General features: G+C 36.1%; 1 protein-coding gene across 4 annotated transcripts in view; it reads left to right on the forward strand.

Moving 5' to 3' along the window:
* The window catches only part of LOC116166841 (myosin-10), a 112,676-nt gene that overhangs the window by 42,178 nt on the left and 54,304 nt on the right, over nucleotides 1-16,194 (forward strand). Inside the window, exon 2 of one of the 4 annotated variants that reach the window (XM_031482026.1) lies at nucleotides 1,689-1,725. The exons of the other annotated variants lie outside the window; for them this stretch is intronic. The gene's annotated coding sequence lies outside the window, so the exon portion shown is untranslated. The remainder of the gene's footprint in view (nucleotides 1-1,688; nucleotides 1,726-16,194) is intronic. 4 annotated transcript variants of the gene reach the window in all.

A 16,194-nucleotide genomic window follows, 5' to 3' on the forward strand; every position in this document is an offset into this window, starting at 1 on the left:
CGGAATTTCTATACCGTAATTTTGGACCATTGGTTCGCGTCCAAATCAACACACTTGGATACACTCTTGTTGCAAGTCCCCCCTCATCAACTCTCTGAACCCAAAAAGAAACAATTACAACTTCTTATTGGAAAACGGAACGATTGAAGAGTGCAACTCGCCTTATTAGTTTATTTGGTTATTAGTTTGTTTGTCCCTCTCTTGTTCTGGGCCCTCAACAAGCTTTCGCCCAATTCGCATAATGCTTTTTAGAGATGCCAATCGTACTGGTTCCTAAAAAGGACGGTGACGTGCGTTTGGCGATAGACTATCGAGGTTTGAATGCGCCTCAGGCTGATCGGTACCTACTACCTATAGAATATATGACATGTTACCTACACGAAGCTAAGAGAACAAACTACGTGTCACGGGCTCTATCAGGTATTCGTGTGATCCACAGAGTGAGATAAACGGTGTTTGTAACACCTCATGGAACGCTTAAATTCATCTGCATGCCGTTAGGCTTGAAAAATGCGCCAGCTACATTCCACCGCCTGATGGATCGTTTCCAGACGATTTGATCGTAATATCGGCAACTGTTTTATCTCATTTGGATTATCGATTAAATATGTATAAATTGAGATTAAACAGAAAGTGTTGAGAATCCGTGGAGTCCCTTGGATACGTGATAACACCCCAGGTCTAAACGGTTGAAGGTGTCAGCGATTTTGCCAAGGTATCGAAACCACTCACTCACGAAACTTAACTACTAGCTAAGCGACATAATGGGTCGTATGAATAAAAGTAAGCAAATGCTTATACTTGCAAAATTCAAAGTAAATACTCGTAAGCGCTCCTTCGCACTGGGCGACTTAGCAGCGCTTCTAAGCAGAAGGACAGGACGCAGTGCAGCGCTGCTAAACCATGCTAAACAGACCAGTATGAAGGGGCAGTTACGAGTATTTACTTTGAGTTTTGCAAGTATAAGCATTTGCTTACTTTTATTCATACGGCCCGTTGTCTCGACCACCCATCGAATCAGCCGAGGGAAATATGGTCTCCGTTACTGTAACGGTTGAACAACTTGCAGATCCCAATGTTGCTAAAATAATAGAGACTCTAGAAAGGATACCCTCGGAGCTAAATTCCAAGAACTAGAGTGGCAGTTAATGTCCCATGCATTACTATACAAATGCAATCCGGATCCTGATGAAGAAGAACCACAAATGGTTGCCGCAAGTGGGCAAATACCACGCATAATGGCCTAGTATCATGACGCCGAATTATGGTACTGCAAGGACATGTTTGAAATCAGAAAAAAATTCTCTATCAAATGACATAAAAAGTAAAAAATTACTGCCAAAAAAATAAAGTTGATGATGGTTGACTGGAGACGAAACGTCAAACTTAAAATTTAAAAGTAGCATCTTGTAGAGGGACAAAAGTGGCCATAATAATGTATAATTTATTTCGAAATATCTTTATAACTTCAGTAAAAAATAAAAACGATTTCGCAAAATTTCGGTTTTTTCCCTATTTATCTCTTCCCGAGATCCCCATGGTGGCCCTCGAATTTGAATCAGCCTGTATAATGTACTATTAATATCAGACATATACTCGTACTACGGTAATATTTTTAATAGTCGGTACCGGATGTATACTAAAGTGAAATTTCATTACATTTCTCTAATTTTTCTGTTTTGTTGCAGGTATGGGGTTAACAAGAGTCCTGCGTTGTATTATAAGGTAACGTAGCGTTCGATCTCATCAAGGTGTAACGCAGAGAGAGAAGATGAACGTAAACGTAACTCGGCACTCTATTTCCGATAAGTAGACATTTCATCTCGATTCAATCAGGCATATCTCAAAATCATGAAAATACGATATACCTTTTGACGTATTTTCCCACCGCACCATCTTTTATAACTTCTTGGCAGCAGTTATCAGTTCTACTGCAAATAAAAGTTGCGTATGGCTCAGACGCATTGTAACCAAATAATTTTTTCTACTGAAACAGGAATTAGGATCCCTGTTTATGACTCCATTAACTGGAATCGTGACATCCGGAATTTTCCCAGCCGCTTGTTAGTTCGTTACAGCACGATTGCAATTAAATCACTTTGTAGCAGTCAGCAAACTCATTAATTCAGCAAATGCGATGCGTAACTTTATGATTATTATCATAACTGAACTAGAAAACTTTTCTCATTATTTGCGTACAGAACAGCTATGTATTAGGTATAGTCATTGACAAAAGTAATGATCTCCGAATAGGTAAGTTCTGCAGCATACGCAACTAACATTTAAATATATTGTGCAATTTGCCCGATGTAATAGGGGTGTTGGTTGCTGCAGAGCTTACATATGAAGCAATCATTACTTTTGTCAATGACCGTACATTGGCAATGCAGAATTTTCGTTACAAACTGAGGGGTGAATATTGAAACCGTGTTACAATACATGTTACATTAACAAAAAAGTGCATACGTTGAAAAAAGCCCAATGAATGAGTCACACAGCGTAGGCGTATATCGCTAATAGTAAAACAACGCGTCAACAAAAATAAATTCGGTTAACTTTTGTTTAAAACCCACACGGTTTATCTAATATCCAGAAACAGAGTGCTACAAACTTACCACGTTGGAAATACCATTTTTTGAGCTTATAAATAATGAAAATTTATCTAAATACGTTAGGAAGTTCACTGAATATTCAAGTAAATAACGCCATCTCACGTTGAACTTACAACTGAAAGCGGAAATTGTAATTTAGTTTAAGTAACATCCCTCCTCATTATTTATTACTTTATATTCAAACCGGAGTTAATGAAAGCCTTCTCTGACAACGGTCACGTTTGAATATGAACTTTAAATCCTGCAATCAGGAAGTTGGATATACCTAAATTGAATTTAGGGCGGCATCTTTCCGAGAGCACAGTGGGCTAATGCCAATTCGGTAACGACGTTTGTATCAAAGGTGTGTACGGATACGTAGTACTTGGTATTATCATTGAATAATAAAATTTATTATTCAATGGTATTATTTTCTTAATGAACCTCCGAATCCCGCCCATTTCTCATTTTGTTCTTGCCCGCGTTGTTCTATTATTTTTATAGCGCCGCAATGAAGGTTTTTCTCTAGAAGTATTGTTCACAATCGCCTGGCCCTTTTGGGTTTACCGCTTGTGAGTATTATCCTCCTAAGTTGTAAACAAATCTATTAAGATGTTTACTCTGCAGAACTTGTTCAAAAGTTGCATAAATGCATATATAAAAAAGTTAACTTTTTTACGTCTGGAACATGTTTCAACACAACACTTCGGCCGTTGAGTGAAGTTCACTCAACGCTTCGGCGGTTTAGGTTTTATCAGTTTCGAGAATATTTTATTGTTAGGAAATTCGATATATCCATTCTTCACGGTTGAGTTCCTTAGAGAATGTGAAATCGCACTCGCTATGACCAAAGGTTACCTAAACAACGTGTAATTAAACGAATTTTCATGTGATACCAAGCACATTTAAATTCGCTGACAAGAATCAAGACAAATTTTGGGTTCCTCGTCTTTCTTGTAAATAATGCAGGCGACCATAGGATGATTGGAACATTAAATCGAAAACACTGATAATTTGGAAAAAAACCGTACAGATCGGAAGAACATTATGCACTGTGTCCAAGATAAGGATGTCTATCATGAGGATTTCCAAAATCATAGAAAATACGGCGATTGTTAAATCAGAGAAAAGATGTGCAATTAAACAGTAATTATCATACTTTAAAGAAAACCAAAAAATTCCGAGTATTTCCGAAGATATGCCAAAAAAACCGAAATTTGACGATTTGGTTTTTATTTTTTTTAATGTTATTTAAACAGATACATAAAAATAGTCACTTTTTCGGAAGTGAGTACCGACTAAGGAAATGCTCTCGACCTGCTCTTATTGATAATGGAACCAAAACTGGCTAATAGAATAGGTACTGATCTGCCACACAAAAATGCGCTGAAATCGCTTCGATCTCGCACGACTTTGATAATTTTTTCGTGGTACTGAAGATAGATCTTAACGTTTCAACGAATATGAGAATCACACAGGTTAATTTGGAAAAATGTCGGTCAGCTCAGTTAATTTAATGGAATCTCTTACATCAGCAACCTACAAATAGTTTATCTCTGATTTATATTTAAATTTTTCGTGTAAACTGGGTCGAAATAATGCTCGTAATCTTCCCCTAAATCGATATATTGGGAAAGTTTCGAGAATTATTTCTACTCAGTTATCCATACTACCCCATTTAGAGAACAATCGAAACAAGAATGGACCTAAACAATTTTATTTCGTGTATAAACTAAAATAATTAATATCTCATGGAATGCTAGGAAACAATAAAGTGACATCCAATCAAGTTGACCTTCAATCAGCTGAATGTATTTAATTGTTTTAATAAATTGAAGCATTGGATTTGATTACACACAAAATTATTTTAAGCGTTTCAAGTAAGTACATTAAAGCAAATATACGAAGAATCGCACACGATTTTCAGGAGGGAAACTTTTTGCCATTCAGGTCGCATTCGAAAACCAGACTTTTAATCCGGCTCATATTCAATAGCACTGATTCTTGAACTCGTAGAAATCGATTGGTTTGAAATCGGTGTCACTTTTCGTTGAAACAGACAGACGGACAGACAGACGGACTAAACCATCACATCAAGGGAATTTTTTTTCGAAAAATTCCCCTAAAAAACCACTCAATTATTTTTTACCATTCTGATTTGCGCAAACTTGACACTGGGGGGGCTTAGAGGTTGATTCACATTATCGGCCACATTACGGTCCGCTTACGGTGCGGTCAATTATTATAGCGTGTATTCTTTAAGGCCGATTCATATTATCCGTCATGTCACTGTCAGATAACGGTCCGCTCGTGGTGCGGTCCATATTGTAGCGTGTATTCTGTAGTAATACTAAACCGAATAGGCTCCACTTAATCTTTATTCGCTTTCAAAAGAGAGGGCTATTATTGATCCTTGTATTAGTCTTGTAAAGCTAAAGAAAGAAAATACTTGATAGGGATAGAACATAAATAATAATTGACGTCACAATCGAGGGCAATGTCAATATTTAAATTTAAATTAATTTCTAGTAAAAGGGGATTAACACGTACTCAGAGAAAATATTAAAATCAAAACAGGTTTCCGCAGAAAACCACGGAGTTATTAATCGTTACGTGAATATCTAGCAAAAGTAATAATTACAATTGGATTGCATCGAAGGCCAGTATGTAATCAAACGTTAATCAGGAAGTAGACGAAAATTTAAACAATTTACTTCTGAACTGCGGGTCGCAAGTCTGAAAGCTCAAAAGGGCGCGTTCTGCAGATCTGTAACAGACAACAACACAACAAACAAGTAAAAGGGAGATTGAATCACGCTGCACATAAAAGATTGCGAAATGGGAATGTCTAACGTCTGACACGGAAGCAATCGGATATAAAAACTGTAATTAATACTCAAAAAGAATCAATTATTCGATTGACTTAACACTATCGAAAGCAACATTTTGATCGACTACGATTGTCCTTATAATCGTGTGATAGGACAGCATAACAGTGACGTTAAATTGAAGAAAAATACTTTGCGATGCACAAATAACTAAATTTCTATTCAATAGCAATGCAATCTAATCAATTCAAAACATAAATGAGATAATATAAAAGAGAATGAGAAACCACTCCAAAGATAGTTATGGAAAAACCCAATCCATTGATGCATAAAGGATCCCTTGCATCAAAAAAATGAAAACGCAGTGCTCCGTGGGAAAATTAATGGCGGAGTAAGTACATAAAAAAGTGAACTACAATTATTTGCGTCCGATGATGATCAGAAAGTTGCTGTTAGTGACTATTTAGAAGAGCTACCAAGAGAATTTTTTAAGGTATCTGTTTATTGCAAAAACGGTGGAGTAAATGGAAAATAAAATTTAGCTTCGCATTAAATTCCTTTTCTTTCATGTCTTGGTAGCTTACATAAACATTAAATTAAATTCTGGAAAATAGGCCAAGTTGTATTTGGAAGTATTGACGTTTTGTTTTAATTTTATTAATTTTCTAAAATCTTGAAATCTTTATATTTAGTTCCAAAGTTGTATCTGCCGGTATTTTTGCAAATAGGATGAGCTAAACGAAGAGATATGTAGAAAATTATTTGCTCTAGCCACATAAAACCTTCGGCTAGGCTTTGTGGTATAAGTAGGGCTTAAATAATTGATTCGCTTTAAACTAAGCTCCCCAACTTTCAGTAAAACTCTGATTAGCCATTCAACCGCTGCTAATCCCCAAAACCACGAGAACGCTTTTAATGTTAAAGCTACTTAAATTTGCTAACCTGAAATAAAATTAAGATTTGTTACCTACCCCCTTCAAGTATCCTCTCAATGAAGTTTTGAGGGTGTAAATGTACGTTCAAGTATTATTGATTAGTCCTTTTATGGTATGCGTCAACGTTTGTGTCGCAAGTTAATTACCCAACTCCACGCTAAGAAGCGAGGAGAAGACTATTAAATTTATACGGCATTATACCACACAGGTAAATGTATTTTAGGAATTACAAATGTGTGTTAAAGACAAAGCCGGTAGACGTTACCCGTAGACGAGTAGAAACGATACCTTTTCAGCATGTTAACTTGTGTAATTAGTATGCCATAGTCTTGCAGATAAAGTCAACTGAGCTGATGAGATGTTCTCATTATATTGAATTTGATATTATTAGACTTCGCTCTCGTATTGTAGTACCATCTTTAAACGCAATGTAACGGGGTGTTACGGGGGAAACGCGTTTGACGTATGCTGTGTTTTATAATTCTAACCCCACCCATTTACACAAAAGTTATAGCGAACAAATGGCTGAATGAGTTTATGGGCTCGAAAAATTGTTGTACTTGCCAATAAGGGAAAATTAAAGAAGACGATCATGAACCTTAATTACTAGTAAAAAATTGTTAAGGGCTCCACATATTCATATATAGTGAGGGAACGAGATAGTAGAAACAACCAGCGCGGAGCTGGAGGAAGAGTAGTGCAACTACACGTTGCGCCTGATGATTCTTATAATGCGGCGTATGTGTTAGTACACAGTTAAGGAATATAAGCACAATTTAATGATTGCTTATAGGGATTGATTATCAATATCCCCTTTGAGATCTTCATCGGCATCAAAGTCGTTACTTTTGTCGTAATTTTTGATACATCTTGCAATATGGGCTTAGGTTTGCCCAAAGTCTCATGAAACGTCAATGTATGACCCCGGGTTTTTCCCAAGGTGATGCGAGGTCACAAAATTGTGACCTTGGGATTCCCAAAGGCATAACCTTGGGGGTTTGTTCCATAAAAAAATTTCCGAGGTAAGGAGAGCTACTTTGGGCATTCTAGAGAGGGTAAGAGCGAGGGAAGAGATACAAATTTGGTTAAATGGAAGAAAAGTTGTGTAATCAAAGGTCAAAGAAGATAGCGTTTAGCACTCCCTGAATCATTTTTTGGTTCTTGTATATTGAAAAAATAGGATTTTTCGATTCTTTCGATTATGCTGACGTTAATGTTGGCCCTACAGCAAAACCAATGGAACTTTTGACCAGCCAGATCACCTGAAATAAGTAAGTAAATCGGATTAATTATAGTTTTTCGATTCCGTCTGAATTCAGAAGGGAGCTGTTTGCCAATAATGTGCATATAAATTGCGAGAATAAAATTAACCTTAACTCGACCGTAATCGGTAGGTAAAGGAAAAGTCGCGAATACTGTCGATACGGTACTTAATGGTCCTCAATTGTTTTGTGACTTCCAATCTAAAATTCTCGCACGTCTCCTTTGATGGTATTACGAGCATGTTGCGACGCTATTATTCAGAAGAGTGACATTTGCGAAACGAGCAAACTTGCGAGCGAGTGGAGCAAGTGATCAGACTGAATAAGAGTGATATTATACGGTTATCATTCCCAATCTCTCCGATGGATAATTACGCCAAAATGAAACAAGATCATTCCAATTTCGTTCTACACCCAATATGTATCAAATTTCCTCAAAAAATAAACTATTTATGGGCATGCAAGGGTTAGGGTTGCGAAAAATCACGCGATTTTTTACCGTAAGTAGTTTTTTGTTCGATACAATTAATGTCTATATAGTAAAAAATGTTTTTAATAAATTATTAATTGATGTATTACATATAAGAAATGATCAGTTATTCAAATCGAGATTTTGAGACTTGAGCTTTTAAAGTGCACTAGTAGACCTTTTATTCCGATTAATAAAAGGCAGTGCTGTTAAGCAATTTTAACAGGACAAGGAGGGGTGTTAAACGTTGTTTAAAATAATCCCTTGCTGAGGAGTTATTGTTACTATAAGAATGTAGCATAACAGTATAGAAACTGGCACATAAAAATAAGTACGTATTTCCTTCAGAAACAATAGATGCTTTAGAGTGGCCGTTGAGTTTCCAAAGTGGATTCTTAAATATGCTATAAATTAAAAATGTTTTTCACGTTTAATTACTTTTTGTGTTCAATAATTTTGGGAAGCACCCATCTGTGTTATTAGCCATCATTACTACTAATATACAGTACATCTGCTAAATTTCAATGTGAGCGGTTCTACATTGTGTCTATCGCACTTGTTTTTATACCACTTCGAGACAGTAATCTGTTCTAAAAATAAAGCTCTTCACTGCGCATAAAAAAATCTTGACACACATACAGGGCGCCTAGACTTTTAAAAGCACATTTTCCATATAAAAATTTTCTCACAATAGCCTTTGAAATGTAATTTCATCTAAAATGAAAAGTAGAACTCGGCAACCACTTGCCATCACGGGGTGTAATTATTTGAAATTTTCCCTCATCGTCACCCTAAAAATAGACATGATTTAATTACACCATCTTCACGGCATTTTCATTAGACGACTTAGCCTGATTACGTAATAAGTAATTATTTTTCTAATTTGTCTTTAATCTAATTAAGCTCATAAAATTAATTTTAACGCTTTTCTAAAGTCGACAGTAGCACCGTTTTCAATCGCTTTAATTAAAATTTAAAATGAGTGATAAGGCATCGTAAATTTCTTCCAAAAACAAGAATTATTGTTTACTTAATTCATGTTGCTCAAAGTATTCTCCTTTCAAGGTGGAGATGACGAAATAAAACAAATTAGTAAAAGTTTTCTTGGTATTCGATGTTTATTTTATAGGCCCTAGACACCAAAGACACTGTATGTCTAATTACACCTCTAATAGCTCACAAATTGTAAGTTTAAATGTCCTTTTGTACACCTTTGCTGCTATCTTCAGGAGTTCCGCAGGGATGAATCTTCGGACCATTATTGTTCATAATTTATACTTTTCATTTACATACTGCATAGGTACATGCATACACAAGTACGATCAGAAACGGATCCAAAAGGTGCAAAATTCATGTCCGAGTTATATTTATGGCATCAAGCACAGGGAACACATTTTATATAAACTTAAAGAAGCCCATTGGCTGAATATGAAGGACAGATGCCTTGCCTTTGCTTTTACCATAATGGCTACGAAATCTCCACCGTATCTCTATAACAAGATAACATTTTGAACGGATATAATTACATAACTTAAATTTTAGACATCGACGGCTAATAGAAATACCGTTCCATAATACCTCATTTTATCGAAGGACGTTCTCGTACGCAATATCAAAAGTGTATAATGCCCTTCCAATTCATATCAAATCATTACCACAGATTCAATTCAAACAATCACTTATAGAATATGTTAAGCAGCTGTACAAGGAAGGTGTGTAGATGCAGTGCATCGTACACTGGAACATTCAACTTCTGTGTGGCTCAGTGGTAGAAAGTTGGGCTACATAGCCCATTTTTCATCTGTGGCAGAGATGGGAATTTCCTTACATCAGTTTCGAGCTTTCTACCGGCTACTCCGAATTAGGATTTCCTGCAGCTAATTCGTAAGGTAAATACCGGAGTTACAGTATAGAACATATAAGACCTTCTGCAGGAGCACCTCTAAAAAGCATTATGCCGGTCACTCAGTGATTGAGCGAAAGCCTGTTGAGGGCCCCAGAACAAGAGCGACAATAAATAAATAAACTGATAAACGTCTATGCGCTTATAAACACGCTCATCCATTGGGAGTATAGAGGGTCTGGGTGGTGCTGCTTCCGTATCTTCTTGCAGTTGCCTCTGTACAAGCTGCTGTTGTTGTGGTGGTTGTACTGACGTACTTTCCAACTCAGGTTCGGCCTTACGAACCCTCACCTTTAAAGGAGAAAACCCATAACTGAGCCTTTCCCCGCTAGCGATTAGGTTAGCCTGCTCCTTTTCTGAGGTTGTTCCATCACGGACCCAGGACCCAGATTGCAGCCTTTTGGAGTCTCCCTGCACTAATTTTAGGTCGTCCCACAATTGTGGGAGGTTGCCAACCACCTCCATCAACCACTCAAGGGAATGGTTGTTCTCGCACAGTATTCGTAGGATCTGACCCGAGTACCTCCAATCCCTCAACGTGAGTGCTAGTGTATAGCGCCTTTTAGGGCGAACAGATGCTGCTTAAGAATCTTGGTCAGGTGATCTTATACCATATCCGCCTGGTTAGCCGTTAGCCTACCCAGAAGGTTATTGGTATCTATAATCGCTACTAAGATCGCTACTTTGAGTGCGTTGGTTGGGACTGTGATCTCCTCTTCTTCGTCGGTGCTTGCATCGATGTTGAGTCATCCGAGCTCTGGCTCTTTTTCTCTCGGCCTTTTCGCGTGAGCCTGCCTCTGGGTCAGAATTGGGTCACGCGAAGTGGATGGTTTGAAAAATCTGGTTTTCAGATGAGAAAGTTTTTTCGTTGCGACAATAGCTAACAAAAACCCAAAACGATAAGGTTTACTCTGATTCTCGTTGTACTAGCGGTATCGATGAAAAAATGATAAATTTATTATTTATTTAAAATTAATTCCGAAATTTAATTTAAGCACTTACAACAAATTAAATAGGCTTATAATTAGCAAGAACTACCTACTCCTGTTAATCCGCCTGTACCACATTAACACCGTGAAATATAATACACAACCGCTTGAAATATTGCGAACAGCTAAATTTGCCATAAATGAAATGCAAGAGGGAAATCACCTGGAAATTTGTCAATCAATAGCATTACTAAGTTCGCGGGTACAGCCAGGGGGCTTTCCTCATTCTTATGAATCAAAGTAAAATCCTGTTCGCAAATATCAATTCAAGAAAATTAAATTGAATTTCCCCTGAGAAACATGTTTTTCGCCCTCTCCGTTACCGAACAGCCCTTTTTAAGCAAGCAAAATCCTTTTACCGCAACATTAAGTGAATGACGAATAATGTGTAGGTGCAAAAAGGGTTTAGTATGTCTAGTTATGTCAAAATCACGAGGCGCACGTATCTCGGTTATTATGGAACTCATCATGTAACTACTAGGATAAGGATGCGGCAGTGCTCTGGGGGATGTAAAACAACCGTCGTAAAGATTCCAAATTTCGATATGCATTTATCTCTTAATAAGTTATATTTATAATCCATAAAATTGAAAATCAAGATTAGAATTTTGAAACCAGTAGGAAATCTTATTTCGCTATCTTGCGGCGTTAATTAAAACGGAAATAGGTACAGTTTTCCAACCTCAAAGTGATAATCCAGAACGGTGTATTCGGATCTTGCATAATTATATTATAAGTTACTTTAAAAGTGAGTGTACTCATTTAACGAGGACTTTCCACCTTTTCCAAATTATTTTATATCACAGCTTTACGCAACGAAAAGTTTTTTTTTTATTTCGCGAGAAATCTGGGAAAATGTTGATGAATTTCTTATGACCAAACCGGATAACTGTATTAAAACTTTTCCGAATGAAATTACTCAGTATATGCGCTTTTATTTGTGATTCGGATAGAATTTTCAACAGATTATTTTAATACTCGTTTTCTTCTGTATCTATATAGATTCAAAATAAGATCCGTGTCTTTCGGGGATGATTGAACCGAGTTAATTGGTCGGCCCTCGACAAAGCATCTTGAACTACATTAGTAGACTGTAAGGACAAATTGCTCCAACGAAGAAGACAACCTGTCATTTCCCTAATAGCAAATTACCGCGTGCCGTTCTACATTTTTTCTTCGAAAAATGACAGCTAAAAATTGAAATTTCCTTTCGGTAATTTATTTTACCCTTACTTAATATTCTGTGCGTATAAGTTTCTCTTCCTGAGATACAATGCCACCTTGAACCATAATCTGAGCAATCGAACTGCAAACTGAAAACTTTTGAAAAGTTGTGCATGGGCTTGAAGAATGTGTTTTTGTTTTGTACCTATACGTTTAAATCGCTTATGCGAAATAATGTATTCTTTGTTCAGTTACAGACCAAAAACGAATCATTGAATGTTCATGAAATTTGGTACAATGGTTAAGCACGATGTATATGAGTGAACATAAATTTCAAAAAAATAGAAAGTTTATTCAAAAAGTGACTTTGAAGTTTAAGAAATCGTAAATAATAAATAGGTGTAAAACAAACATTGAAAATAGCGATTTTCACACATAATGACATACAATTGCAGGGGATATGCTATTTTTAGCAAGAATGGTCAATAAAATTTTAATAAAAAACTACGTGGAATTGAAGTTCATTTAAATTCTCCGCCCCTCATCTAGACCCGTCCATTGCAATTACTTCGGCCAATTAGTATGTACCTACATTAATATTATGTAGTATACAAATAATGGATCCTAGGGATACCCAAAGGCATTTATTATGATTATGATTATTGCAATAAATAGATAGCCAATTTGGACATGAATTTTGAATATAATGGTGAATAACAGTAACGAAAAACAATTGAATTTTTAAATAGCAATGTACCCATTTATTAGGTTCATTTGATAGATTTTTTTCTCTGGATGCTAAATTAAATTTGACATACACAAAATAATGGTATTAAGGAACTTCACCATTAATGGGTAAACAAATTATCAAAATGTTTGGTTTGGGTTCGCTTATCATTCATAAAAGATACACAAATTTGATCACGGAATAAACTTCCGTAGGTCGACCTCTTCAGGAATGCTAAATTGACTTTAAGCATACATTTTCCCCAAAACGATTGACGATCGATTTTTACATAATGCAAGAAATTCCAATAACTTACATTTATCAATGCGTTAGAATTTTCGGCAATTGACAGTTCATTCTCTCCTTTTGAAAGGTAGTCGGAATACAGAATATTGGAAGTTTTGATGATGGTTGGCTACTCCAAATCAGGAACAAACTGGGTGTCAGGCCAGAAAAAGCGCGAATTAATTGTCTTGAGACTTTTTTTTGCCAGTGACCGTTTTAGTTAAAACCTAACACCCCGTATACACAATTTTCACTAATAAACTCGTTTTTTATCGGCAATATCTTTAAATTCAAAACCAACATTTTCTAAACGTACCACCTGTTAGAATATCCAATTTAACTCGGCAAAATGAGACTTCGGGTCGCAACCTGTTGAGCTCAAGAGGGTGCGTTCTGCAAATGTGTAACAGACAGCAACACAAATAAACAAATAAAAAAGTTAGTGAATCACGCTACACATACTATTGCGAAATAGCAATGCTAACGTCTGACACGGGAGGCTAATTGTATATTAAAAACTGTAATTAATACTGCTGACTATTTGCGTTGTTCATCGTCTGCTGTAGTATAGGTTCCTCAAATTTCCATTTCTTTAAATTCTTCGGGTTGTTTCAATTAACCTAGATTCATCAGATCTTTGGGGTTTTTTAAATTCTTTAGCTGTCCTGTCGGTTCGTTGAATTTTAACATATACTGAATTCAGAGTCACTATTTGTGTTTCAAAGCAAGCGCATGTTGGTAATTTATGTTTGCATTTTTTTAGTTGCTAAAAAGTCATAAGGTTAGAATAAGCTCGTAGTTAAAAACTTTTAAAAATGTTATTAATCGCTTTTAACGTATAAGCTATGAGACCTATGTACAAGATATACTTTTTGCTATAACCAAATGAATTTACTGAAACCACCAGGAAAACATAACGACCTGGAAAGAGAACAGAGAGTGTAGAAAATGGATTTAATGAACGCTTTAGGGAAGTATAAGGTATTCCCAAATGTAAATGTTTTCCTTGTTAATTAGTATCATTAATCCGTAACTAATTGGCTAAGCAACAACCACATTTCATTCACAAAGGGAAGAGAAGAGCAAAGTGTGTTTGTTTGATTCTCATCAACATTACTTAAAACAAAATGTTTTTATGGCATGATGCATGAGGCATTAGTAATAAATGACAGCCAGAATGAGTAGGTACGCGAATTAATATGCCTAAAGCATAGACCACTAAACGAGTAACTACAGTTAAAATTTAATTAGGGTCACCTACACAGGTATATTGATTTTAAGTAGGCGAAAAAGCGAGAGGGCTAAAAAATAATTAAAAGCCCTTTTGATAGCATACTCTCCAAAGAATATCAACGTTCTCCTATTGAACTCTGCATACACGCAAACGCTGTGAACTGAAGTAACACAAAACCTATAGCTATGATCGTCCTGTCGTAGTGCCAATTTTCGATAATTACGAACAAAATACCCTGTCAAACATCCCTCTTTTGGTATCATGCCAAAGAACCATAAAGCAAAGTTATGCAATAGGCGCTATAGCAATAAAGCGTAAAAGGCTTTCTTTGTCCACAGTATAATCCCGGGTTTCTCCCTCCTTAAACTTGTTTTTTACGGTGTGGTGATCTCCCAAAAGGAGAGCGCTTTTTATTAATTTATTTCTTATAGCATATCCAATATACAATGATTGCTTTAGTTTTCTATTTTACATCACTTTCTGGTTGATTAACTACAGAAACAGATAAGCTTCGAGTGACGAGTTATCCTCCCAAAGGGTCGCTTTAAGCATGATACCTACTACCTGAAAGTGCCAGCAATTTTTATACATCTAACATGAACTTAATTAAAACTTTGTGAAAGTTAGTTGTAGTTCTGTAAAGTTCTATAGTTTTGGCTTGTATTAATATTAAACTGTTCCCTGTGTCAAGTTGCCAACAACAAATATTTGCATAGTCAACATGGAAAACTAAAGTGTAGCTGGCTCCTTTCATTTCTCAATTATAAATGGTGAAAACAAGAAGGTAACTGTATTAATACAACAGATGTGAAGTTGGCAGCAAAAATTTTTGCTGTCAGTTTTGGAGCGTCAGCAGCCACTTCGAAATATCAAATGTGCTGGTGAAGTTAGCAAAACATCACTATCAGGTTTAAATTAAGACAACCAGTTCTGTTGTAATTATGTTGTAAATTAAATGTTTATCTTATTTTTCTTTATTTATTGTTTATTGACTGTGTTACTTTTATTAGGTACTCACGTGAGCCAGCTTAATAAATAATAATTAACTAATAATTAAGCAGCAAGAATCTTTTTAAAATCGGAACCCTTTTCGTAGTCGAATTTATTTTTAGATGCTGGATATTAGTTTCCGCATTTGAATGTAAATCAGTTTTCTAAAAAACAGTATTGGTGTAATACGATTTCGATGCTCATAAATTATAATAATGATTATAGCTCAGGCATACACAGAATTCGGGCATGCAACAAAGCAACGAAGAGAAAAAACTTACGTTTCGAGTGTGTCTAATCGCTGAATGTAGTTCTAAAGAATGATAAAGTAACATGTAAAAGAAGCGAGCAGGCAGCCGGGCAATGAAACCGGTCAAATGGGCAAAAAGGTACACTGTTGATGAAGTTAGAATCTTACAATACTGCAAGGATTTTCAATTGAAATTCATTAATTGAATTGAACTATTTTATAAACATTCATATGAGTATTTCAGAGAAATTTGTGCTTGTTTAAGGGTAGTTGTATAAAGTATACTGTAGCTGTGAGGCCAGAATTGAGTCTTACATTTTGATTCTGTAAATCGCAGGCCATTTCAGCTCCAAGACCAGTTCACGTTTCCGTGGCCAATCGGTGCTGAGTACTACCACCGCAAGTTCGTAGTAGACCGAAAGTTAAGGGATAAGTCGATGATTACCGGGAAACATAAAATGGCATGCAAAGTTAATTATTCACTCTTTTCCACTTGCGCAATCTGGTTACTGGGAATATCTATGGTCGTTTGCACCGCCAAATTTAAGCTGAATTTAACGTAGTTTA

This window comes from Photinus pyralis, unplaced genomic scaffold (genome assembly GCF_008802855.1).
Source record: "Photinus pyralis isolate 1611_PpyrPB1 unplaced genomic scaffold, Ppyr1.3 Ppyr1.4_LG1, whole genome shotgun sequence".
In the NCBI taxonomy this organism is placed as follows: Eukaryota; Metazoa; Arthropoda; class Insecta; order Coleoptera; family Lampyridae; genus Photinus; species Photinus pyralis.